Consider the following 24,663-nt stretch of genomic DNA (forward strand, 5'->3'; position numbering starts at 1 on the left):
ATAATATATTTACATTAGACAATGCTATTTACAACATTTTCATGCACAATCTCCTTCTATCCTCACAATTCTATGGAGAAGATAGGACACGTACTATTATTCTCATCTTAAAGATGTGGGGACTGAAGAACAGAGTTACATTATGGTAAAATGGAAAGAAAGATAAACGTGTAGTTGGAGATCTTTGATTCAAATGGCTAGCTCTGCCATTTTACTGTGTGAACTTGGGTCAGTCAGTCTCTCTGGGCCCTAGTTTCTTTATCTGTAAACCAAGAATTGGACTAAATGGTCTCTTCCAGTTTAGAATCTAAAATTTTGCATAGGATAACACACTTAGTTTGTAACTAAATGACTTTGTGACAAAATTACTTGGTGATTATTGACCTAGTCACCCACTTGAATGTTCAGATTTCTTTCTCTAATATGTTACAAAATTCTTTTCACTCTGAAAGCTGCTTTTTCTGTAGTGTTCCAGCAGCCTTCTCATCCTGGAAGATTTTTTTGCTCATACAGCCTTCTCATGATAGAAGAGTCTTCTGCCTGTATAGCTCCACATTTCTTCCCATAATCTCAATTTTAAAGGAAGGATCTCCAGATCAGTCATGTTCACTCCTTCATTTCTCTTGGAAAACTTCTGGTAATCTTTCTTTACAATTCTCCTATGTAGGTATCTTTTCCCTTCCCCTTTTCTCCTAGTAGAATGCAGAAACTCATTTGATTTTGGGTTTTTTTTTTTGGTCCTGTTTGTATCTCTAGCACTTAGCACAGTGCCTAGCATATAAAAAGCGCTTGATAAATGCTTTGTTGACTTGATTTGACTTGATTAAGTTGATGAACTAATACTAAGGACTAATTAATGAATTCTTGCAGAGTGAAGTAAGCAGATCCAAGAAAAAAATATGTGCAATGACTACAGCAAAGTAAATGGAAAGAATAATGACTACAAAACAATCAAAAGTGAATATAATTAAAGAATTAAAAATAACAAAAATAGTTCCAAAAATGAGATTTGAGAAGACACCTTCCTCTGGTCTTTAAGAGAGTCAGGAGATACAAAGATATTGACTATTACATATGTTTTTCCAGATGTTTTTATGAGGCATTAATCAAATTTCTCATCTTTGTGTCTTTTTCTTTTTTCTTAAAAAATATTGTTTTGTTACATAGTTATAGGGAGGGGGAAAGGGAGAAGGATGCCAGGAGAAATTTAGGTTAAAAGCAAAAGATATCAATAAAAATTTATTTTAAAAAATTAATGGACATTTCTGTAACACTTCAATGCTTGTTGATTTGACTACATTATGAAGCTATATAGTATATCAAATGAAATAACATATATAAAGTGTTTTGAAAAGTTCAAAGTGTTAAGTACTTACTATATGCCTGGCACTCTGCTAAATATTGTTGTTACAGTTATTATAATCCAAATTTTGCAGATGAGGAAGATGGAATTCTGAGGGGTTCATTAACTTGACCAGGGTTGCACAATTTATAAGTAAAAATAACAGAAGTCTAAGTTACTTGAGTACTGGTCCAGTCTTTCAACACATTGCTATGTACTAGGTCTTTGGGCCTAAATTCTTACAGGCATTTTTAAAAATTGTTTTTTCCTCCCTTCCTCCCTCCTTTCTTTCCTTCTTTTTTCTTTTCCCTCCTCCTTCTCTTCCTTCTCTTCCTCCTCTTCCTCTTCTTCTTCCTCCTTCCTAAACTATAACAAATTTGGATTATAGCCCACTTTGGGCTACCTGTTGCCCTTTAGTGATTTATTTTACCCTTTGAGGCTATTTAAGGTTTATTTTAAACTGATTTCATCTGTATAAAAATGATGGAGATATTTGAGGGGCATAGTGTGATTTACTCTTGCACCCTAAACTGTCCAGAGATGGCTTTATTGGTGATGAAAGGTGTTACTGAGTCATCATGTTTTGCCATATCCCAAACAGAATATTGGTGGACCCCCCACTTTGATCTATCAAGGAAGGAAGAAAAGAAACAATAGTATTTTATTTTCCCAAATATATGTAAAGATAGTTTTCAACTTCATTTTTTGTAAGACTTCGTGTTCTAAATTTTTCTCCTTCCCTCCTTTGCCTCTCCCCTTCACCAAGACAGCAAACAATCTAATATGATTAAATACATGCAATTCTTTTAAACATATTTCCATATTTGTCATACTATATGAGAAAAATCAGACCAAAATGGAAACACACACACACACACACACACACACACACACACGAAAGAAAAAACAAATAAACCAACCAACAAAAATATGAAAATACTGTGCATTGCCTCCATAGTTCTCTTGCTTGGATATGGATGGTATTTTCCATCTCAAGTCTACTGGAATTAAGGCATTTCTTTTCTGAGAAATAATGAGGTCAAAGTTCTCCTAGTTAATGGATGAGCAGAACAGGGATTTCCTGCTAGGTTCATTGTCAATATATATATACACACACATAAGTATATGTGTATATGTATACATTGGTCAGTTGTTTCAGTCATGTGCTACTCTTTATGACCCCATTCATTTGGGGTTTTCTTAGCAAAGATACTGGAGGGGTTTGCCATTTCCTTCTCCAGCTCATTTTATAGACGAGGAAACTGTGGCAAATAGGTGAAGTGATTTGCTCAGAGTCACATAGTTAATAAGTGTCTGAAACTGGATTTGAATTTATAAAGAGGAGTCTTCCGGACTCCATGTCCAGTGCTAGATCTACTGCACCACCTAGCCACCCATATGTATGTATGTACATATGTATATCCTGAGAATGCCCTCCTTTCTGGTAATAGCATCCTGTCTACATGATAACCTGGGGTTGGGAGGTACCTGCTTCAAAACCCGGACGCTCACAGAGTATGATATTTAAAATACAGTGCGTATACCGCAATAGCAGTATCTGGGCCTTTTGCTTAATTCATGAGAGGTTATCGAAAAGGACAGGGAAGAAGGCCCTGAGCCAGAGAAATTTCTTTTCCTAATAAAAGTCAGCTCAGTTGGCAGCCTCTGTTCCTTAAGCTATTCAATTCAAAAAAACATTTTAAGAAACACTGCTTAGCCAGCCAGCTTTGACCTTTGGTGAAAGTCAGCAGATCTTTTCTTATCCCCTTGGAAAACAAACAAACAAACAAAAAAACTTTCCTTTTTTGGGGGGGAGGAAGGGAGCATTGTGTTTATAACCTTGATGGTTTCCAGAGCTAGAGGAAATCTGGAGGGATAAGGCAGAACACTCATCAAATACATTTTAATGGGCTCATTTCCTCATAATCATATCAATAGTTCAGTACTGTTCTCCATACTGCAATTATGAGAACCTTCTATTTGTAATTCTGCAGGATAATCATTAAAGACATGATTTTTTGTTTCCAAATAAACCTCAGGTTATCAGTGTTAGAAGGTACCTCAGTGGCCAGATACAGTGCTAGGTTCTAATAATACAAAGGTAAAAATTAAACAATTTAGTATGCTTTCCATAACGCCTGAAATATAGATGGTACTTAATCAATGCTTATTTCTTTACTTTCTGAAAGTGGTGAAAGAGACAGAGATGAAGGTTACAATTCAGAGGAGCTAGACTAGCTTATTTTTGATCTAGAAGGAAATATTTCTCCCCCTTAGAGGTCACAAGTAAAACTTTCCAATCAAATCTTGGCCCTTCCTCCTGTCACAGACCTGAATGGGGAGTTTTTCTTCTTCAGTTGAGAAGAAACTCCTGACTGAATAAGTATGTGTATGTATGTATGTATGTATGTATGTATGTGTGTGTCTGTGTGTTTTTTTCCTGGAACTCAAGCTCAAATCTTACATTGGAGGATTATGACTTTGGTTCATTCTTCCATGAAGCCTTCCTAAAGTATGTAGTATATAGCCTACACTGATCTTCTTCTTCTCTGAATTACAACAGTACTTTACTGATTGCACTACATAATTTAGCATTTAATTGTATATGGCCTTATAATATTATCTAATTGATTTATGTGTATTTTTCTTTTTTTTTCCCAATTAGATTTTAAGTTTCTCCAAATCTGAATACCATTTTTATAATTCTTTTCTATCTGTCTTCTATGTTTGGTGCAAAGCTTGTCCTTAATGATTGGCTGATATTTGCTATGGTCATTTGGGAACTCGGGATGCCTGACAATTTGGTGGAGAGGGATTACTTTTTTTTTTTTTTTTAATCTCCAAACCTTGAAGGAAGGTTGAGAATGAAGTTCCTGAAAGGTTAGGTTGATTGTCAATGAGTAGAGAGAAAGAAAATCGTAGGATTCTTTGTTCTTTGAGCATCCCAGCAAATCTCAGAGAAGATGTAAGAGCCAGCTAAATTGTAGATATTGCAGGATAACTTTGAAATCTTCTAGTATTGGTTGGAGACACCTGCCTTGGTTTTACTTATGATTATTCAAACAGAGCCACTGTCTCCATTGTTATCTATCCAGTCAGGAAGAAGTGATTTTCTACACAACATAATACGAAGTGGTAGGGAAAGAATCGAGTTTTAGTCTAGCAATGAAAATCTATTCCCAGATGTATTAATTTTAGGTACAGCAGAGAGAATATTTTTATTCTTGAATCCTGGGTGTTAGTGAGCAGCTTTTGGCTGTGAAAGATGTGGATTCTAATTTCCTAGCTGAGTGCCAGTTGATACTTTTGCAGTCCTTTGGCAAATCTTTTGGCTAGTTTTATGATAAAGTGTGTCAATATCTGTCAGGTGAGCATCTAAGGTATACAAATGCAGACACAAACTGATGTAACATCAAAATCAAACAAATAAAATGAAAGATTACACTAGAGAAGTAGAAACTCATCTGAGACTTGTTAGGACAGAAAAATCTCGTAATATTAGTCCTGTTCTATCATGTGCATAGGTGAGAGTAACAGAGTGAGGAGTGGAAAGTCTGGAACAACATGTAGAAGTTTTGATTTGAAGCAAGGAAAGTGATTTCAAGAATTATTATTTTGGCACAGTTAGAAAGAAATGGACTTCATTCATTTAAATTTCCCTGAGTTACTGTTAAATTTTTTGTTGAGTTTTTCTTTCTTTCCTTTTCTCTTTTTTTTCTTCCTAACCTTACTTTTTTTCCTTCTGCTTTACCAGTTTTTCCTTTGTTTTTTCCTTTTCCCTTCCTCCTTTCCTTTCCCTTTCTCTCTCCCTCTCTCCTTCCTTCCTTCCTTCCTTCCTCCCCATCTCTTTCTTTTTTTATCAGAGGAAAAGAATGATAGAAGAATAAGAATTAGAATGATGAGACCTCATATCCTGAATTCTACTGACAAGAAATCCATATGCCAGTGATGGAAGTTTTATTACAGAATTCTTAAATATTACTAGTAGACAATGGGATCATGAAGGAAATGTAGTTTATTTCCATTCATATTTGAAGAAGACAATAAGAAGCATCCTTATGATAATTTTTTTTTTTAATTGTAAGAGCTTTTTGGTAAGGAGGCAAAGTAGGGTTGGGGACTTGGAAACCGAAGTGGAAGCCTCTAAACAATAGCTATCTTCTAGGGGTCCAAAAAAGGGCAATGAATTCTTATATAGTCTTTCCCTTTTCCCACATTCTTAAATTGATGCCTGGAATTCCACTATTGGCAATGCATCCCTCAGGGCTAAGTAGTCCCTCCCAGGTGACTATTGAAATGCAAATAGTCCCAGGAAAGGTAAAAACTTCCTACTATTAAAATGGGAAACTCTGAGCTTGGTTTAGTGCTGAGACTTTTTGGAAATGCTTTTATTGGATTTTTTTTTCTCTTAAAACAAATAAATGAAGTAAAATAAGAATGAAGGGTAACTAAATCGAGGTGAAGAGAGAATGGAATATGAAAAAACTTCATCCCACCTCGACCCTCCACATATACAGCAAAAAAAAAAAAAATTGAAATATTGAAAAAATATCAACAATAGTTTAACTCCATGATCATGGAGCTCTGTTTAAGGAAAAGCCCAATGAAGTGCCTACATCTCTACATAACTAGAGCAAACGGACGGGGGAGATGACAGAAAGCAAGCGAACAGAAAAAGGGAGAAGCGCTGAGAGAAGGGTGGAGTCAGGGGTGCAGTGGAAATAAGAGGGAGAGTTCTGGTGTTCTGGTCCTGCCCCCATATGTAAATCGGTGGTAATACAGCCAAAGTGCTCAGTATAAATTCCCTTTTTGACATTTTGGGATTACAGATTCTGGGTTGTGAGGGATTTATGAGGTCATTCAATCTTCATTTTTTATTGGCATGGAAATGGAAACCGAAAAAGTGACTAGTCCAAAGTTGCTCAAGTAGTCAACTGAACAGCCTGGAATACAGATATGGGATTCTTTCTACTCGCATCACAGTAAATTCCTTAAACCCAGGGGATTATTAGCCCAGGGGGTTATTAATTTTGAGAACGATCCTCCCTTTCACTCTCTAACATAGTGGATGGGGCTCTACTGAGGTGTAGGCGGGACAGTGGACCCTCTGCAGAAACATTTAAGCAAACATATTAAAGCGTATTTATTCTAGAAAAGCTAAGGGATAGTGTGTGGTTCAGAAATGGTGAAGGGTCACCTTTTAATAAAAAGCTGGAGAAATCTCTAGAAGCTTCAATAGGATGGACTGTATAACAACCTTTACATGACAGAGGAAACAGATTTTCATTCAATGTCATTATTTGTTGAGTTGGTAAAAATCATTTTGAACTAGGTTCTGTTTCCAGCCTTTATGTCTCTCTCTCCCATCTTAAACTTACCTAGAGGTGCCTAGTCCTATTCCCAGCATCCCCTCCACCGACTAATATTTGGTAAATGTCTACTTACTAAGTGCTAAGGGTCAGTAAAAATAGATGTGTCCGTCCTCTCCCTCAGTGAATTCAAATGGGGCAAAAATGAAGCTAGCAGTATTTAGGTTAGAAAGAATGAAGAAGTTAATGGTCATCCTGAGACCATAAAACCATCGTATTATTCTGTCCAGAAAATGAGTTTTCTCATTATTTTAAGGACTTTACTTTTTCTCTGGGTGACATTCCCACCTCAGTGGTGGGGAGGATAGCTGTAGTTTCTTCTTTGACACTCTTCCTCAAACCTTTAGTAGGAAGAGTTATTATGGGGTGCGTGTAAGAGTTTTTCCAAAGATTTTAAGGTTGAGGGGGGCGACCTTGAGGGTTCCGGGCCTCGTAGATTCAAACCTTCTTCTGGCCCCGCTCCTTACTTCCTTTCTGATTGGTCTTTGCCAGATTTTGGGGGCCGGGCTTTGGACGGGGCGGGCGGGATTCCACTGCTCCCTCCCTCTTCAGACCTGGCCGAGTAGGAGAGTCGCACAGCAGCTTCAGTGAGGTCTAAGGGGTGTGTGCTCTTGCCTGGAGGGCTGAATCGGGAGACTCCGGCGGTCTTCCGCTGTAGGGAAATTGTGAAGTGGGAGATCCGGGGGACTGGAGGGAGAGCCAGAGGTCTGGAAGCAGCGGCAGCAGCAGCAGCAGCAGCAGCAGCTTCCGACGCAGCGACAGCAGCAGCAGCTGCAACAAGTGCGTGGCGTGCCAGCCGCCTAGCCGGAGCCGGCTGCCCGCCCCAGCGAGGAGGAGCCTCGGCCGCCGCTGACGCCCACACCGTCTTCACTCCGGCCCGGCCCAGACCACGCGCGGTGGGGAGCCCGGCTGGGATGGAGCTCGCAGCTGTGTTGTCTCGCCGGAGACGGCCCCGGGAAGCTGCCCGGGGCTGAGCCGAGGGCCAGCCGGCTGGCCCGCCCGGGGAACCGGAGGAGGAGGAGGAGGGTGGATGCGGCTCCGATCACCACCGTCCCCCACCCTCTCCGCCCGGTGTGAGCAGACACTGCTCCTGGACAAGGTAAGCGGACTTGGGGCGCCGACGTACCCTTCCCCCCTCCCAACGGGGTCCACTGTGGCCCCACTCTCGTGCTGCGTATCCTTCCCCTTTAGACCGTCTCTGCCACTTCCTCCTGTGACCTTTTCTCCTCCTGCAGCCCACGCACTCGCCCTTCGGCTTTTACCTTGTGTGTTTCTTGTCTCTGCTTCTGGGCTTTAATCTATCTATCCCCCTCCCCAACCCTCTTATAAGTTTGTTGGTGAGTGTGGTCTCTTACAGCATTATTTCTCCCCTTCTTTATTCGTTCTCCCCAACTCTTTCTCTCCCCCCTCCTCCCCACTGCAATGTTAATTTCCGAGCCCCCAAAGTCGGATCAATTGAGAAGAGTGAACTGACTTTTACAGATGCGCCCCTTTCCCCTCCTCCCCCCACCCCTCCTTCACCTCCTCCTTGTCATCGCGAAGGGCCCCAGCCCTCTGGCTGCTCTGTCTAATTCAGCCTTTCTCTTTCTTTTGGCTCTTTCTGGGCCTAGTGCCCTAACTTTAATGAGGGAAAGAGGGGAAACGCCCGAGTCCGAGGACCTTTTAAGGCGGTAGGTGGGTTGGGTTGTTCAGTCTGAAGCATTTAGTGAGAATGCTGTCTTTGAGAAGCTTGTTTTTAAGCTCCTCTCCCATTGCCTTTCCCCTCCTCTTCACCTCCATTGCCACATTGCCGTCTTTCCTTCCTCTCCCCCCATTGCCCTTCTTTTTCTCCTGCACAGCCCTTGCCCCTCATTGGCTTCTCTCCACTCCTTTTGCCCCTCTTTTTGTCCTCTGCTCCCATTGCCACATTGCCCTTCTTTTCCTCCTTTCCCTCCCGCATTGCCCCCTTTGCCTCTCCTCACCTTGACTCCTCCACATCAGGACCCAAGCCACCAACATTGCCCCTAATTCCCTCTCAACTCCAACACATTTCTCTTCTACATATTGCACAATATTGTGTTTTATGCTGGGAAAAGTCAGCTGGTTTATTAGCTAAATAATGGCAGCAGCTTTTCGCCCTACCCCCCATTTTTTGGCCCCTAAAGGTTTGTTTCCATTAAACTTATTTAAAAGAACCCTTCAGTTTGACCTCTAGAAAAATATTCCATGCTGCCGAAGTTGAATCATTAACTAGGCTGTTAGCTTGAGTGATGGGAATTGAGATCCCACTTGGGTTACTGTAGAGACTCTTATTAGGGCCAGGCATTTAAAACAGTCAATCGCTGACAAACAGAAAAAACCGGAATGGTGAAATATGCCATAGCGATCATGTTTGTTGTTAGCCCTTAGAATGGGGAATCAAAATGTCTTAAAAATACTTCTAGCAGGACAGGACACGTTCTTTTAGCACTGAAGTAGAAAGAGACATATCGATACCTTCTAGAGACTTCTAGAAGTAAATTCGTGTTTCTTTCACTTCCATACTACAGCATTTTTATGTTAGTGATTACGTTTTGTAAAAATGTAAGGTTCAGTTACAAGACCTATCCTGGGTTATAAAAGATAGTGAATGTGAGAGCTTAGAATGATTTTGTTTTAAATTCTGATTTGAGGTAGATTTGTGATTGTTTTGGGAGTAGTGTGAGGATGCTAGAATGAACTAGTCTCTCTCCCCCCCATTTTTTTATTAGTAGTCAGAGAACCTGAGTTTGAATTCTGCTCAACTCCCCTCTACCCCTTTTACTACCTGAAGGAATATTTTAACCTATACAAGCCTTTAATTCCCTCAACTGTAAATTCAGTGTGGTAGACTAGGTTTCTAAGGTTCTTATTAGCTTTAAATTTCTCCTCCACAACTTTCAAGATGACTGTTTTGCATAATTATATTCTTTCTTTTTCCTTCCTTTAGCATGACCTTATATAAGTTTTCAGATCATAAGTCCAGTTGTAGCAATATTTTAAAAATAAACAAACAGATTTGTGAAGTAAATGATGTGTTTATTGTTGAATCTGGAGAAGAGATATAAACTGAGCACCTATAATCTTGTGAACTTCTATACACTCATGCTAATAATCAGGCTTCTAATCTGACAGTGACCCTTAGGGAAAGGTAGGTTGGTAACCTAGTTTATGATGTTTCTTTGAAATAGGTGTTACTTGTGATTCTCAAGAAAAATTTATTTAAATTATGATAACTGCATTAGCAGTTGTTAATATAAACTTTTCGGTCTTATTTTCCTTTTCTACTATTTAAAAAATATTTCTTTTGAAATTTGGGCTTTTCATTTTCAATGTTGTTGGTATGTTTTCTTCTACTTTCCCTTAATAACTGGATTTGATTTTTTTGTACTGAAGGTTTTTGAAAGCTTTCCTTTTTATGGATGAAGAAATAGTCATCCTCTGGTAATTTTATTAGAGATGTTTCCATAATTGACATTTAACAGATAATTTGAACACTATCAAATGTCCATTATCAAAACCCAATAAAACTGTAAGAACCACTTTAGATTTATAATGTTAAGCCCCACTTTGAATCACAACAAATTTTTGTTATTTTAAATTATTTTCTTTCAGTCAGTTTTAAGACTCAGGATTTGATAGAGACTGAGGCAATAAAATGAGTGCTGGATTTAAAATGAAAGACCTTGCATTCAAATTACATCTCTTACTATCCTTGAGATCTTAGGCTACTCATTTTAAATTTTTGTTCCTTGCTGTCAAATGTAGAGACTAGACTAGAGCACATGAAGCATCTCTGTAGGTGGAGACTATGGAAGATGAGCAGAAGTTGCTGGAATTTTTAGGCTTGATGGAGCCAGTGAATATTCTGAAATCCCCGTTAAAAACATGAACCACCACATGGTAGAATTTTTATTGCATATTTTATATATATTTGATTCTGCGTGTGTATATTTACACACATGTACATACATAATTTATACATTTGCATATATTTGCCTTGGTTTATTCAGTGACCAGAATAAAATACTGTATATGTTTTGTTTTATTTTTAAAGGAGGTATTTCCTAATTTACTGATATTAAGATACCTTGGGAAACATTTAAAGCAATTCATTTTGTTGTCAAAGTTGTTTGGCAAGCCAGTCTTTTGAGGCCTGAAATGTGACTATATTTTTTGCAATTGTTTCCATGTAAAGGAACATTTTTCATATTTACTTCCTTCGATTTTTGTACATTCCATCTTTTAGTTTTTATTCTTTGTTCACATTAAAAATACAAAAGTAGAATGTGGTTAAAATGTTTTCCATGATAAAATCTGTAGGAGGCTGAATAAATATAATGGATAGGGCTGACCAGAATGACTTGAATTCATTCTCTTCCACAGACTCCAAGTAGCCAGGTGATCTTGTCAAATCACTTAATCACTGTCATCCACCATGCAAATTTATGAGCCTATAATGATGAATGGTCTTATGGAAGGAGTTCTCTGAATTGATGGAATCCCAGATCCAAACAAGTAAACAAAAATGTTTTTCTTAAGGCACTGAGTTTCCATTTCATTTCTTTCCATTTTTTCCCATATAGGTTTTGTTTTGTTGGATTACTTTTGACCACCAAACAGGTTACATAAGAGTAGTGGACCAGAAAAAATTTTTAACTTTCTTTTCTTTTTTCTTTCTTTCACTAAGGCAGATGGGGTTAAGTGATTTGCCCAGGGTCACACAGCTAAGAAGTGTTAGTGTCTGAGGTCAGATTTGAACTCAGGTCCTTCTGATTTTAGGGCTGGTGCTCTATCCATTGTGCCACCTACCTGTCCATAGAAAAATATTTTTTAAATACTTAACCGTTCCTTTATGCTTTATTTATATAGATTCTTAAGTGTTCTGAACAGAAATATTCTGTAGATTTTTCATTTAGCATAGGACTAAAAGAAAAGGGTTGAAGTTCATATTTCTCATCCTAAATGTAACTTTCTTTTATAATATTACTGTACTTTATTTTTAAAAAATAAGTATTCAAGATTTGAACAGTTTAGAAATGTTTTGCCAAGGGCACTACTCCAAGGCTTTGAATAAGTAACATTTCTTACTGACCCTGAAATATCTCTTCCAGCTGCTTCCCATTTGCCCAGTGGACACAATATTATGTAATATTTAGCTTCTTGAGAAGACTTCCCTGAAGCTTATTAGGGAATATAGTTTACAAAAGTAATTTTAAACTTTTAAATGCTAGTACTTTATGAGGTTGTTTTGTCTGTACTTATGATTTCACTTGTATTGGGAATTCACAGATAAGTAGTTTGGGAACATAATGGATAGGAACATAGGATTTGGAGTCAGGAAGAGTAGAGTTCAAATTCTGTTTTAGATACTAGCTGTGTGATCTTGGGCTAGTCAATTAACTTTTGTGCCCCTGTTACCTTATTCATTTGGATGGATTTTGCATGTTTTAAAAGCATATTTAAGTGCTGGCTATTATTACTGATTGGGAAAGCTAAGTGACAAGGTGAATTGAGCATGCCTAGAGTCCAAATCTGGCCTTAGATACTAGTTCTGTAATCCTGGGCAAGTCACTTAACCCTATTTGCTTCAGTTTCCTCATCTGTAAAATGAATTGGAGAAAGACATGACAAACCATTCTATCTTCGTCAAAACAAACCCCAGAAAAAGTCATAAAGAGTCATATATAACTGAAAAATGACCAGACAACAACAATTATTAACTATTATCTTGGGAACTTGGTTAAATGATTTACCTAGGATCACATATTCCTTGTATCTTATCAGTAGCTTTATTGTATTTATTCACGTGTGGCTGTGAAATATTTCAGTATACTATTTGTATGCTGAAGTTGATTAATTATCAATACTCTATATATATAGTAAGATTTTTCAGGAAAATCTTAAAAACAGTTTGTTAGAAAAGTAATTATTGAGAATTTCTTTTTATCTAGGTATTCTTCAAAACAATTGCCTGCTACTGTATCTGTAACATTCATAACATGAAACTGGATAGTCAGTGACAGTATGATACAATATAATTAAACAGCAATAATAACATAAAATAGAATAAGGGGTAATATTTGAAATCAGCCTTCCATTTCTTGACTGCCAGGAAGTACATAAAAATGGATGCAGTTGAGTACAAAATAGAACATATAGCAAGCAGTTGTTGAATCCAGTTTTTCTTTGGTGGAATAACTATTGTTAGATACTTAGCAAACATGTTTCTATAAATTGTAGAATGACTGAATTCTAGTCTCTTGAGAAGCAATTACTATTGAGATTAGTGTGCATAGATGTATGCTTTGAAAAGCAATAAGAAATTGATGAAATAATTTCATCAGCACATACTTGATGACAAAAATTCAATAATTTTTAGAATTAGTATTAGAAAACTTTTCTAATTAGAAATTAGAATGTGTTTTTATTGACCTTTTCTATTTGCCTGAGCTCATATTCTTTACATGACATATAGATTGTACCTGTACTGAGTTTTAAAAATTTCCACCCCACACATCATAATTTTATCTTGATTCTATTGTTGACAGCTCCAGAAAGTTTGGAGCCATTTTAAAAAAAAAATGATTGTCTTGGTCGATACATTTGCAAAGTTCATTTTCTTGGAAATATTTTGCAGGAATTCAGCTTTGTGTATGTAGAAATAATGATGAAGAAAACTATTTTATTCTGAGAATATTCTAATTAATTTATTCTTGAACATTTTGCCTATAACTGATTTTTGATGACTTCTCATTTTAATTATCTATTAATATTTGGATTAGAATTATTTTTACTTGAACAAGAGTTGGAATAATAGATTTATAGGGTTGCTCTGGTACTATTTATCAGGATGTAAATTCCTTCCCAAGATTTTTTTAAAAACTATTTTCTGTTTATGCTTCAACAATCTATGATTTCCTCTGTGTGGGTATTCTATCCATCAAGCCTTATAAGTTAATTTAATCCTTAATCCCCCAACTCATCACTTGTGTACCAAACTTTGTGGGATAAGCTTCTCCCAATTTAAGTAAGTTGCTCCTGATTGATGTTAACTGATACTAATAGATATAAAGTTTGTAGCCAGGCTTGATAAAGCCTTCCATAATTTCTGATTCCTTGAAACCTCAGTAACCCAGGGCCACCTCCATGTTATAATGAGGCATTAGAATAAGACTTCAGTGAAGATTTTCTTTATAGTAATTCCTTATACTATTTCCTTATAGTATTAATAAATTGATGGCAGTTTTTCATTTTTCCAAAAGCTAACTTATTTACTTTCTTTCTATATCTTATTTTTCTAACACCCATTAGAGTGGCTAGAAGTTTATTAAACAAAAGCATTAAAGTATTTGTATACTTAAAAATTCAATCAATCTAGCAAGTACATATTAATCAACTTCTATGTCTCTTACATCAAAAAGCTTATTATTTATGAACAGGCAGTTTTCAGACAAATCAGTTATCTATAATCATATGAAAAAATGCTCTAAATCACGGTTGACCAGAGGAATACAAATAAAACAACTCTGTGCTACTATCTTACACCTATCGGAATGGCTGTGATAAAAAAAAAGGAAACTGTTGCATTTTGGAGTTGTAGGAAAACTGAAACACTAATGCAATGCTGGTGGAGTTGTGAACTGATACAAGCATTCTGGAGAATAATTTGGAACTATGCCCAAAGTGCTATAAAACTGTAATTACCTTTTGATCCAGCAATGCAAATGCTGACATCCAGAAAAGGGGAGGAAAAAGACATCCCAAAGACATCCAGAAAGGGGGAGGAAAGGATCTATTTGTACAAAAATATTTACAGCCGTTAGTTTCTGGTAGCCAAGAATTGGAAATCAAAGGGATGCCTTTGGGGAATGGATAAACAAGCTGTGGTATATGATTGTAATGGAATATTATTGTGCTATAAGAAATGACAAGCAGTATGATTTCAGAAAATTGCATGGAAAGACTTATATGAACTGATGCATAGTGAACAGAATCAGGAGAACATTGGACATAGCAATAGCAATGTTATTTAATGAAGAGTTATGAATGACTTGGCCATTCTCAACAATACAGTGATCCATGACATTTCCAAAGCACTACTGAAATGTACATATAGCCTCCAGAGAAAGAATTGATAGTCATTGAATAGAAAATGAAGCATGCTATTTTTCACTTGTTTTTTCTTTTAGTCAAGTCTTCTAATACAAAATGATTGATATGGAAATGTTTCACATAATTGCAAATGTATCTCTTGCATCTATATTGGATAGTCCCTCCCTGCTCTCCTCCTTGACAGGGTAAACAAAGGGAAGAATAGAGTTTGAAACTCAAAATTTTAATTGAAAATGGTAAAGAAAAAAAGTTTATCAGATTAAAAAGATACAAAGTAAATATGAACCAGACTTTGGGGTTAGGATGGGGAATAGTTGCTATAGGAAAGGGGAAAGACATAGTAGAGATGGCAATTTGAGTTTTAAATGAAATGAGGATTTTAAGAGATGAAAGTTAGGACAGTCTGTATACAGAGATAGAAAATGGAATATAGTGTGAGGAGTTAGTTTGGCTAAAACCTAGTGTATGAGAGGGAATAATATGAAGTATCTGGAGAGGTAGACTGGAGTTCAGTTGTAAAGGGATTTGAATGTAAAACAGTCCTGGGGTAGTGGGAGCTGCTATAACTTCTTGAACAGAGGAGTGAACTGGTCAGATCAGTGTTTTAGGAATATCAGTCTGTGAAGTATGGACTGGAAAATGGAAATATTAGAGTTGGGGAAACCAAATGCAAGTGAGGGAGTGGTTATGAGGATCTGAACTATGTTGGTAACATTGGAATCAGAGAAGGGAATGGGTGCAAGTGGTATGGAGGTAGAATCCATAGGAATCTGCAACTGGTTGTGGAAGGTGATAGAGTGAGAGGCATTGAGGATAATTTTGAACCTAGGTAACTAGAAAGATAGTGATAACGTTGATAGAAATAGGGATTTGTCGGGGAGGGAAATAGCTTTGTTTTGGACATGTTGAGATGGAGGTGCCTATGGAGAAGGATATCTAGTAGGAAATATAAGATAGGTGGTAGGTGACCTGGAACCTCAGGTAAGCCAGGAGAGCTGAATATTTAGATTTGGAAATCATCTTCATAGAGATGAAAATTGAACTCATGGGAGGTGATGAGATCACTGAGAGAACATATAGAAATAGATGAGAAGACTGAGGATCAGAGGTTTGGGGAACATCCATAATTAGAGTTAGCAGATGGATAGAGGATAATTCAGAGGAGGAACCAAAGAGGTAGGTAGGAGTAAGAAGAGAATCAAGAGAAAGTAGTTCCAGGAAACCCCAGAAAGAAGAGAGTATCTAGGAAAAGAAAGTAGTTGAATATTAACAGATGTTGCTGTAGCCTATAAGTGACAGTCCCAATGGAAGATATAGTAGAATTATTTTTACAGATAAATAAAATATACATTCTTTGATGCTAAGCTGTTTGGTCTCTCACTTAACAGAATGTTATAAATATATCACTTAGTATCATGAGAAGTGAAATCTAGAGATGCTTCAATTTTTGAAATATCAGTGAAGTGTTTCTAAGAGTCTTAGGTTTGTTTTTTAAAAAATAATTTGTCAAGGAAATACAGAGGAAAGAACGGAGGCTGAAGAGATCTGTTTGGATTTGCAGGGGGAACTTGAAAAGTCTTTAGAAATGATGTAGTCAATTTCTTCATTTACACATGAGGCACCTGAAGTCCATCTTCAATGGCCAACTCCCATAGGTAGCAATGCCAGGATTTCAATCAAGGTCTCTGTTTCCAAATTTAGTCTTTTCTTTCTAGTCCAGATTTTGTTTCTAACCTATTATATCCCCAAGCCTCCTTTTATTAACTTAACCTCCTGGACCTTAGTTTCCTCAATTCTAAAATGACTGGGTTGGATGAAATGAACTTTCAGATACTTTACAGGTTTGAAATTTTGTAGATGTCCCAGGAAGATGATTCTTGATAAGTATTGAGTGAGTGAAAGGCAGTAAGTATTCTTTCAACATAAATAGTTGACTATAACAGACAAGTTATAGAACAGAACATCCAAAGATACTTGTTTGTGAAAAGTAATCCAGAAGCCAGAATCTGAAATGAATGCATGTAGAGGTCAAGTCAACAAGCACTTATTAAGCATCTACTACCGGTCTCTACTAAACTCTGGGGATATAATGAAAGGAAAAACCCAGTTCTTAGTTTTTAGGAAATCACATTCAAAGGGAGGAATCAACATGTAAACAACTATATATAAACAAGATATAGAAAGAATAAATTGAAAAAATATTTCTTAGAAGGAACTAGCATTAAAAGGATTGTTGGAAAAGGAGGCACCTCATGCTCACCCCATGTAGTATTTTAGGTGAGATCAGGAAAGCAGGAGGCAGAAATGAAGATGAAAGCATGGAGGACAGTAGGTGAAAAATATATTTAGTTGAGAGATGGAGTATTGTTATGTGGGAGGAGCAGCAGGGAGGCTAGATACAATATCCCAGTATCTCTGAGTCTGGAGGGCAGTGAAAAAAGATGTCAGAAGACTGGAGAGGTTCTGTAACATAGCAACTCATCTGATCTCTGTGCTGTGTATGGTGGCCTTGATAAAGGCGGTACTGTAGCTTCAGCTTTTGCCAAACTGATGTGGTTAAGGCAGTCTGTAGCAGTGACAGAATTCAAGTGCTTTAAATTGCAATATGAACAGAGGAGATGGATTGGAGAGAGATCTGGCTGTGTTTCTGCAAGCCTGCTTTTGAACATCCTGATGTCAGCTCTCTGGAACTCTGGCTGGGCTGCAGCTTCTGTCTCCTTTCTGGCTGGGCTACCTCCTGCAGTGTTCTTTATTTCTTCCCCTTCCTGTTTCTGTCTTTCTTCTTTGACTAGCACTCCGCACTCCAGTCAGTTCTGCAATCCTTACCTTTTTTTATTGTAATCCTGTGCTTTTTCTCCCAGTATGTGCTTTGTTCTTAGGAATCATGTTTCATTTCTGTGCCCATATATAGTTGATAGTTCTGTCCATCTTTAGTCTGATACTAAATTTGATAAGCTAAAAGCACTAAGGTTCCTTTAATGAAAGGGACTAGTTCATCACTGATAATTACAATTATATATTCTTCGGCACTTTAATTTTCAGTGTGACTGAGACTAGTCTCTATGATCTTCAATTTTCAGTAGTGCTTTTAAAGATTATCAGTTATTTGAGACTTTTGTTAGCATACAATAAATTGGAAATTTTCAAAGCTGTTCACTGAGTTACTAAAATTAAAAAACCAATTGAAATGTCAATATTTACTACTATTTTAAGTGCTGATTTTTCATATTTTTTCCTATATTAGGGATTTACTGTCATGTGAATTGAGTAATTTATATAATTATGAGATATAGGATGTATATATTGATTTTGGGGGGGGGAGTTTTGTATCACCTTCATTTCCAAATATATCCCTTTGCCCTCCTCTACCCCCAGAGAATCATTCCTTAGGACAAAGAAGAAAAAAATGAAAAAAATATTTTAAAACTAGCAAACACATCAGCTGAGGCTGATAGGGAATGTATATGGTCTTACCAGTTTTGTCCATTGAAAGAATGGAGATGGATCTTCTCTTCTTGTCATACTTGGTCATTATATAGACAGTATTTGGTTTGGTTTAATGCTTATTGGTCTTTCCATTAACATTGTCCAAGTTTGTGTATATTGTACTTCACTTTGCATCAAGTTTTATGTTTTCTCATACTTTTTATTATTCCCTATTTGTAATTTTATTACATTCACATACCATATTGCATTATATTTGTAACATTTATTACATTTGCATTACATGTGCATTACATTTGCACAATTTATTTAGTCATTCCTAAATTGATGGGCATATATGTTTTATTTTTTTAAAAAAATTATTTTGTAACCAGACAATTCCTCTGGTTATATTGACGTGGCTCCTTGATCACCCAGATGCATATTACTTTGCTCTAACACAGAAAAAAATATGCAGCAAGGATGCAGTGAGTGATAGTGTCAGTTTTGATAAGCTTGGACTACTTTTAGAAAAATGTCTGGTCTGTTGCTCAGTGACATATTTGGTCTCAGGTATTCACTAAATTTTAGAGGCCAGGATTGTACTTGGATGGGACTTTTTTTTTTTTTAATGCCCTTAGATGACCAGGATGAAGGACCAGTTAATCAAGTCCCAGACTGCTTTGTCTTGGGAAATAGTCCCTATGAGTGGGGAGAAGGAAAAGTGGGCGGCTATACATGTGGGGAAAGTGAAACTCCTTTTGGTAACAAATATCTCATTTCATTCCTCCATTGAACCTGAGCTGTCCCTGAGTCAGACCTGCCCTTAACAGCTACCTAATAGGATTTAATTCTCTTTGAACACCTACCTTATGTTAGGTGGAACACAAAATTAAATTAAGCTCAATCCTCTATGCTTCAGGACATTTGCCTTCTGGATAGAGTGATTATAGTAGAAGATCACAAAAATGAGTGAACTGATATACAGTTGTTTAGCTTCTTTGTTATTCTGTAGATTTGGAAAATTTTTTTTGGCTAAAATTCACCATCTGGTTAAAAAAACCTAACTTTTGTACTATGGTAGGACACACATACCCTGAACTACCAGAGAGAAAATAGATTTATGCCTATTGTTGAAATTTTAAAAAACAGCTTTTCTGTTTTTGATTTTGAATATTACTAAAATGACTTTGAAATTTTTAAATTCAGTATTACATGTGATTTCTATCCTGTCAAAATCAAGCAGTAGGAATTACTTTGAAAGTTAATTAAAATTCCAGAGAAGGCAAGTTTTTATTTTATTTGTTCTAGCAAATATTTATTTAGTGTTTACTAAATTCCAAGCAAAAATGAAACCTTTCCTACCTTTTTTTTTTTTTTTTTTTTTGCTTAGGCAATTGGGGTTAAATGACTTGCCCAAGGAGGTGTTAAGTGTCTGAGGCCAGATTTGAACTCAGGTCCTCCTGACTTTAGGGCTGGTGCTCTAACTACTAGGCCACCTAGCTGCCCCAACTTTTCCTACTTTCAAAAAGCCTACTATGAATGCTTAATTTTACCTTAAGTGAAATAGCAGTATCAGTTTTGATTTTTCCATTTTTGACCACCAAAATTTTCTTAATTATTATTATTATTATTATTATTTTAGCAGTTTCACAGTTAGATAAATTTAGAACTTGTTGAACAACTAGATCCAAAGAATGAAGTAATTGCGGGTTTGCTAACCTCTTGGAGACATCTTGAATGGAGTACTTCAAGGTTTTGTTCTTGGCCCTATTCTAGATTACATTTTTACCAATGATCAATGGAAAATACAGGTAGTATGCTTGTCAAGTTTACAGGTAGCATAGAGCTGAGAGGGTTGACTAAGATTCTGTTGGCCAGATTGCTTTTTAGGGGCTCACAATCTAATCAGAGAGATAGCATGCAGGCAACCACAACCAAGATAAATTGGGGGGAATCCTAGAGAGAAGGCACTGAGATTAAGGAGGATTGGGAAAGGCTTCTTGCAGGAAATGGGACTCTAATGGAGACTTGAAGGATAATCAGAAAGCAAAGATTTGGAGATTTGGAAAAGGCTTCCAGGTATGGGAGACAACCAGTGAAAATGTGTTTAGTCAAGATATGGAGGTATCATTTAATAAAGAAGCTAGTATCATTGGGTTAGTGATGATATAGTATAGGGTATAGGATAGTATAGGGTATAGGAGGAAGAGGTATTGAAAGTAACTAACTAAGCCTGGAAGTGGGGTACACAAGTTAAGGCTTTAAACACCAAATTTAGGCTGATAGGGAGTCACTATAGTTTATTGAGTAGTGGGGGGTGACATAGTCTGACCTGCTTTTATGAAAATCACTTTATTGAGTAAATAGAGGATGGACTAGAGTGGGGAGAGACTTGGGGCTAATAATTTTTTAATCCCCCTGAGAACCTTTTTTACATTCTTCAAAAATTATTGATGTCCCCAAAGAGCTTTTGTTTATGTTAGTTACATATATATAATATATATGTATTCCATATTAGAAATTAATATACCCTGTCCACCTCTCACCTTCCCAAAGGAGTGGGAATTAAACTCATTTTACAGATGAAAAAATGGAATTTGAGAGGGGTTAGACCATGTCCAGGGTCACACACACATTATATGAGACAGGCTTTGGACTTGGATCTTCCTGAGATTCCCACCCACATTCAGCATTCTCTCTGTTACAATACTTAGTATTGAAAGGATCTATGAGATTTATTTGGGCACTGGGGACTATTTAGGGACTGGCCTGATTCAGTCAGGTCCAAGCAAGAACATCCCCTCTCCTCTTCCTCTCAATTGGAAAAAACAAAACAAAACACTCTTTATATAACAAATATATGTGGTCAAGCAAAACAGATTCCCTTCTTGTTCAGCAGGTAGGGAGTTACATGGTTACTTTCTGGCCTGCTGGAATCATGCTTGGCCATTTCATTGATTAAAATTTAAGTCTTTTAGTGTCATTCATCTCCAGTTCATAAAAGCCTTTTTAGATTTCTTTGAAACCAACTCATTTATCATTTCCTCTGGCACCATAATATCCATTACATTCGTATATACCATTTTTTTAAAGCTATTATCCAGTTGATGGACACCCCCTTATTTTCTGATTCTTTGCCACTACAGAAAGAACAACTATAAATATTTTTGCACCAGAATGAGAAATGTATTTATTTTTAGATTTGGCCATAAAGAGAATCTTTATTTATTTATTTGAGTTGTAGCCTTATTGATAGAATTCCTGGAAGTTTAATGACCTTGTAGGATGAGCATAGATTTAGAATCCAAGTCACCATAGAGATCACATAGTTCAATACTCTCAGCCATATTAAGTGAAGTGAGCCCCTACATCAATGAGATCAACAGTCTATCAATCAACAGGCATTATTAAGTGCTTATTATTTCCCAAAGTGTTAAGGTCTATTGGATAATGTGAAATTTTAGTATATTTAAATAATAAGGTTAATTTTAAAAAATTATCACTTTGTTTATGAATTATACAGGTGGTTCTGTCCTTTTTTTAAATTAAAGCTTTTTATTTTCAAAACATGCATGGATAATTTTTCAACATTGACCTTTGCAAAACCTTGTGTTTTTAAATTCCCCCTTCTCTAGATGGCAAGCAATCCAATATATGTTAAACGTGCAATTCTATACATATTTCTACAATTATTGTGCTGCACAAGAAAAATCAAATCAAAAAGAAAAAAATGAGAAAAAACAAAATGCAAGCAGATAACAAAAAAGAGTGAAAATGCTATGTTATTGATGGTGGTTCTATCTTTTGCAGTCTGTAATTACTCCCTCTTTCTGGATAGAGATGAACAATGAAAAATCATGTAGTATTTTTTCTCTGGGTTAACAGTTTATGGAAAAGGTTTTGTTGGGGAGGTCTTTAACACTGAGTAAAAGTTATATGTATTTAAGGTTGTATATATTTACCCTTCATTGTTCATGCTGGTTTTTTTTTTTTTTTTCCTTTGATAATGCTGATATTCAGTGTCTTAGCCAAACGCTTACCGAACAAATAGAAATGTACTTACTGGTCTGAAAATAGAACTTTTAAATGACTCAATATGTAACATTTGAAAAGTGAATAAATTGCACATTTTTCATTTCATATTACACATTCTAAATGATATTAGAATGTTGTAGATAATACTGGATTACTCCTTTTAAATCCCTTCTCTTCAATTTTTTGTTTCTCAGTTAACTTGCCATTTATTCTTTCTGGAGGCATCATCGTGTACAGTAATTTATTTTTTAAAAATTATTCACTTTAAATGATCAACATTAGCATGCAATATAAATTTTGGATTCAATAAATCCAAATTAGTGTGTTTCAATGTATAACAATTTTTCACTTCCTCTGAATCTCTCAGGATTTTTTTTTTTTTTTTTTTTTTTTTTTTTGCTGAGACAATTGGGGTTAAGTGACTTGCCCAGAGTCATACAACTAGGAAGTATTAAGTGTCTGAAGTCAAATTTGAACTCAGGTCCTCCTGACTTCAAGGCTGGTGCTCCAGCCAACTAGTTGCCTCATTGATCAGGATTCTTTTTCCCGTTAGTCCCATTTGTTAGAGTGGTCATCCTTTATTTTCAAAAAGTATCAGTGACATAAATAATACCTTGACATGTATATAAATTAGATTTAAGTGAAGTTGAATTGGGTAAAGTTGTTAGCTTCATTCTCTTACTTTTCACACAAATAAAGACAAATCTAAGCTCATTAGCCAATATAATAGGTTGAGCTAGAAAAAATAACAAAATTAACTTAGAAGAACAAAAAATTAAAATCAAGAATACTGGACCTGGAGTATCCTGGAGTTCAAATGGGATCTCAGATACATACTAATTGTGTAATTCTGGGCAAGTCATTTAACCTCTGTCTACCTCAATTTCCTCAACTGTAAAAGGGAGACAATAGCATCTCCCTAATTGCTGTGAGGATTAAATTAGGTAAAATTTTGCTTTAGCACAGTACCTGGCACCTACTTCATGCTTAAATAAATGCTGCTTCCTATCATTCACTTCTTCTTCCCTTTTCATATAGTCATAGTGTATATTCTCTTCTTCTTATTCTGCTTTTTCCACTTTGTATTATTTGTTTGTTTGTTTTGGTTGCTACATTTAATTTCAACACAGTAGAGACTTTCTGATCCATACCTACATCAACATTCCACTTCCATCCCATAAAATTTGGTCCTTGAAAATAGTTGAAGGAAACTGCTTGATACTGTAATTTTGGTTGAGACTGTATTTAACAGAAAGATGCACACTCAAACTTTGAATCTGGTTCCTGGTTGAAAATTGTTACTTCCTTTCTACATTGTGAGTTCTGGATAATGTGCAACCTGAGAACAAACACTTCTGTTACAGAGCTACTTTCAGTGCGATCTGATCATAGAGTAAACTATTTAGTGGTGCAATTCCTTTTTAAAAACAACTGATACTTAGAAGTGCACTTCCTGCTTCATTCCTCTCACTTTAGCAAAGGAATTTTAATTTTATCATCTTTTGGGCAAAATGATTTGCCTTAATATTTTTCTTATAGATTTTTCTTTCTTAAGAGCATATAAGGCCCACTATTTTTTTCTGACTTCTGTCTTCCTTCCTTCTCTGGCCTTTTTACTGCTAGCTTGAACTGGTCTGCTTAGCATTCCTGTGAATAGTAAATGTGACATTCCTTTCTGTTAAGTCCCTATTTCATTCCCTAGCTTACTATGTATGCTTCCTTCTCTTTCTTATCTAAGCCTTATCCTACCTTGAAAGTCCTTTCAAATCCTTACCTCATTCCTGAGGCCTTTCTCAACCTGTTATCTTGCCTACCTCTGTATTCCCAGACCCTTATTACTTGTAATTGTAGTTCTTGACCTTTTAAATGAGAAAACATCTTTTTAGTTCTGAAAAAAATTTCTTGCATTCCCTTTCCCCCAGGTGACAGTACATATTCTAACTGTATCTGCTGATTATAGAGGAATAGGATGCCAAAAAAAACTACTATGAACTTAAATTTGTATTTTATAAATCTTGGCAGCACTTTAAAATATTTGAAAAATAGTGATAGAATACCTATACATACACGTAAAATTCAGTAGGTCTTCATGTTGGTAGCATGACTAAGTATAAAAAAATAATACAATACAAGATAGAAAAAGGGAGTTACATAAGAGATTACAGAGATAGAAAAAGAAAAGGTGTTATCTGCAAAAGAATGTGACAGGTGAAAATGGAGGCAAGTAGGAGGGCATTCCAGGAATAAAAATCAACTTTGAACAGAGATTCAGTGATGGGAAATATAAATTGTGTTTGCAGATAATGAATTTAACCAGTTGGGCTCTTTATATATGCAAGAATTCATCAAGGACATAGGCATGCTGAGTATTTTGTTGTT

The 24,663-nt window shown here is 36.2% G+C and overlaps 1 protein-coding gene across 1 annotated transcript in view; it reads left to right on the forward strand.

Moving 5' to 3' along the window:
* The first annotated feature begins 6,997 nt into the window (after positions 1 to 6,997).
* The window catches only part of B3GNT2 (UDP-GlcNAc:betaGal beta-1,3-N-acetylglucosaminyltransferase 2), a 36,802-nt gene continuing 19,136 nt past the window's right edge, over positions 6,998 to 24,663 (forward strand). Inside the window, exon 1 of the mRNA XM_051975357.1 lies at positions 6,998 to 7,810. The gene's annotated coding sequence lies outside the window, so the exon portion shown is untranslated. The remainder of the gene's footprint in view (positions 7,811 to 24,663) is intronic.

The sequence above is a fragment of the Antechinus flavipes genome, chromosome 2 (assembly GCF_016432865.1).
Source record: "Antechinus flavipes isolate AdamAnt ecotype Samford, QLD, Australia chromosome 2, AdamAnt_v2, whole genome shotgun sequence".
Classification (NCBI taxonomy): domain Eukaryota; kingdom Metazoa; phylum Chordata; class Mammalia; order Dasyuromorphia; family Dasyuridae; genus Antechinus; species Antechinus flavipes.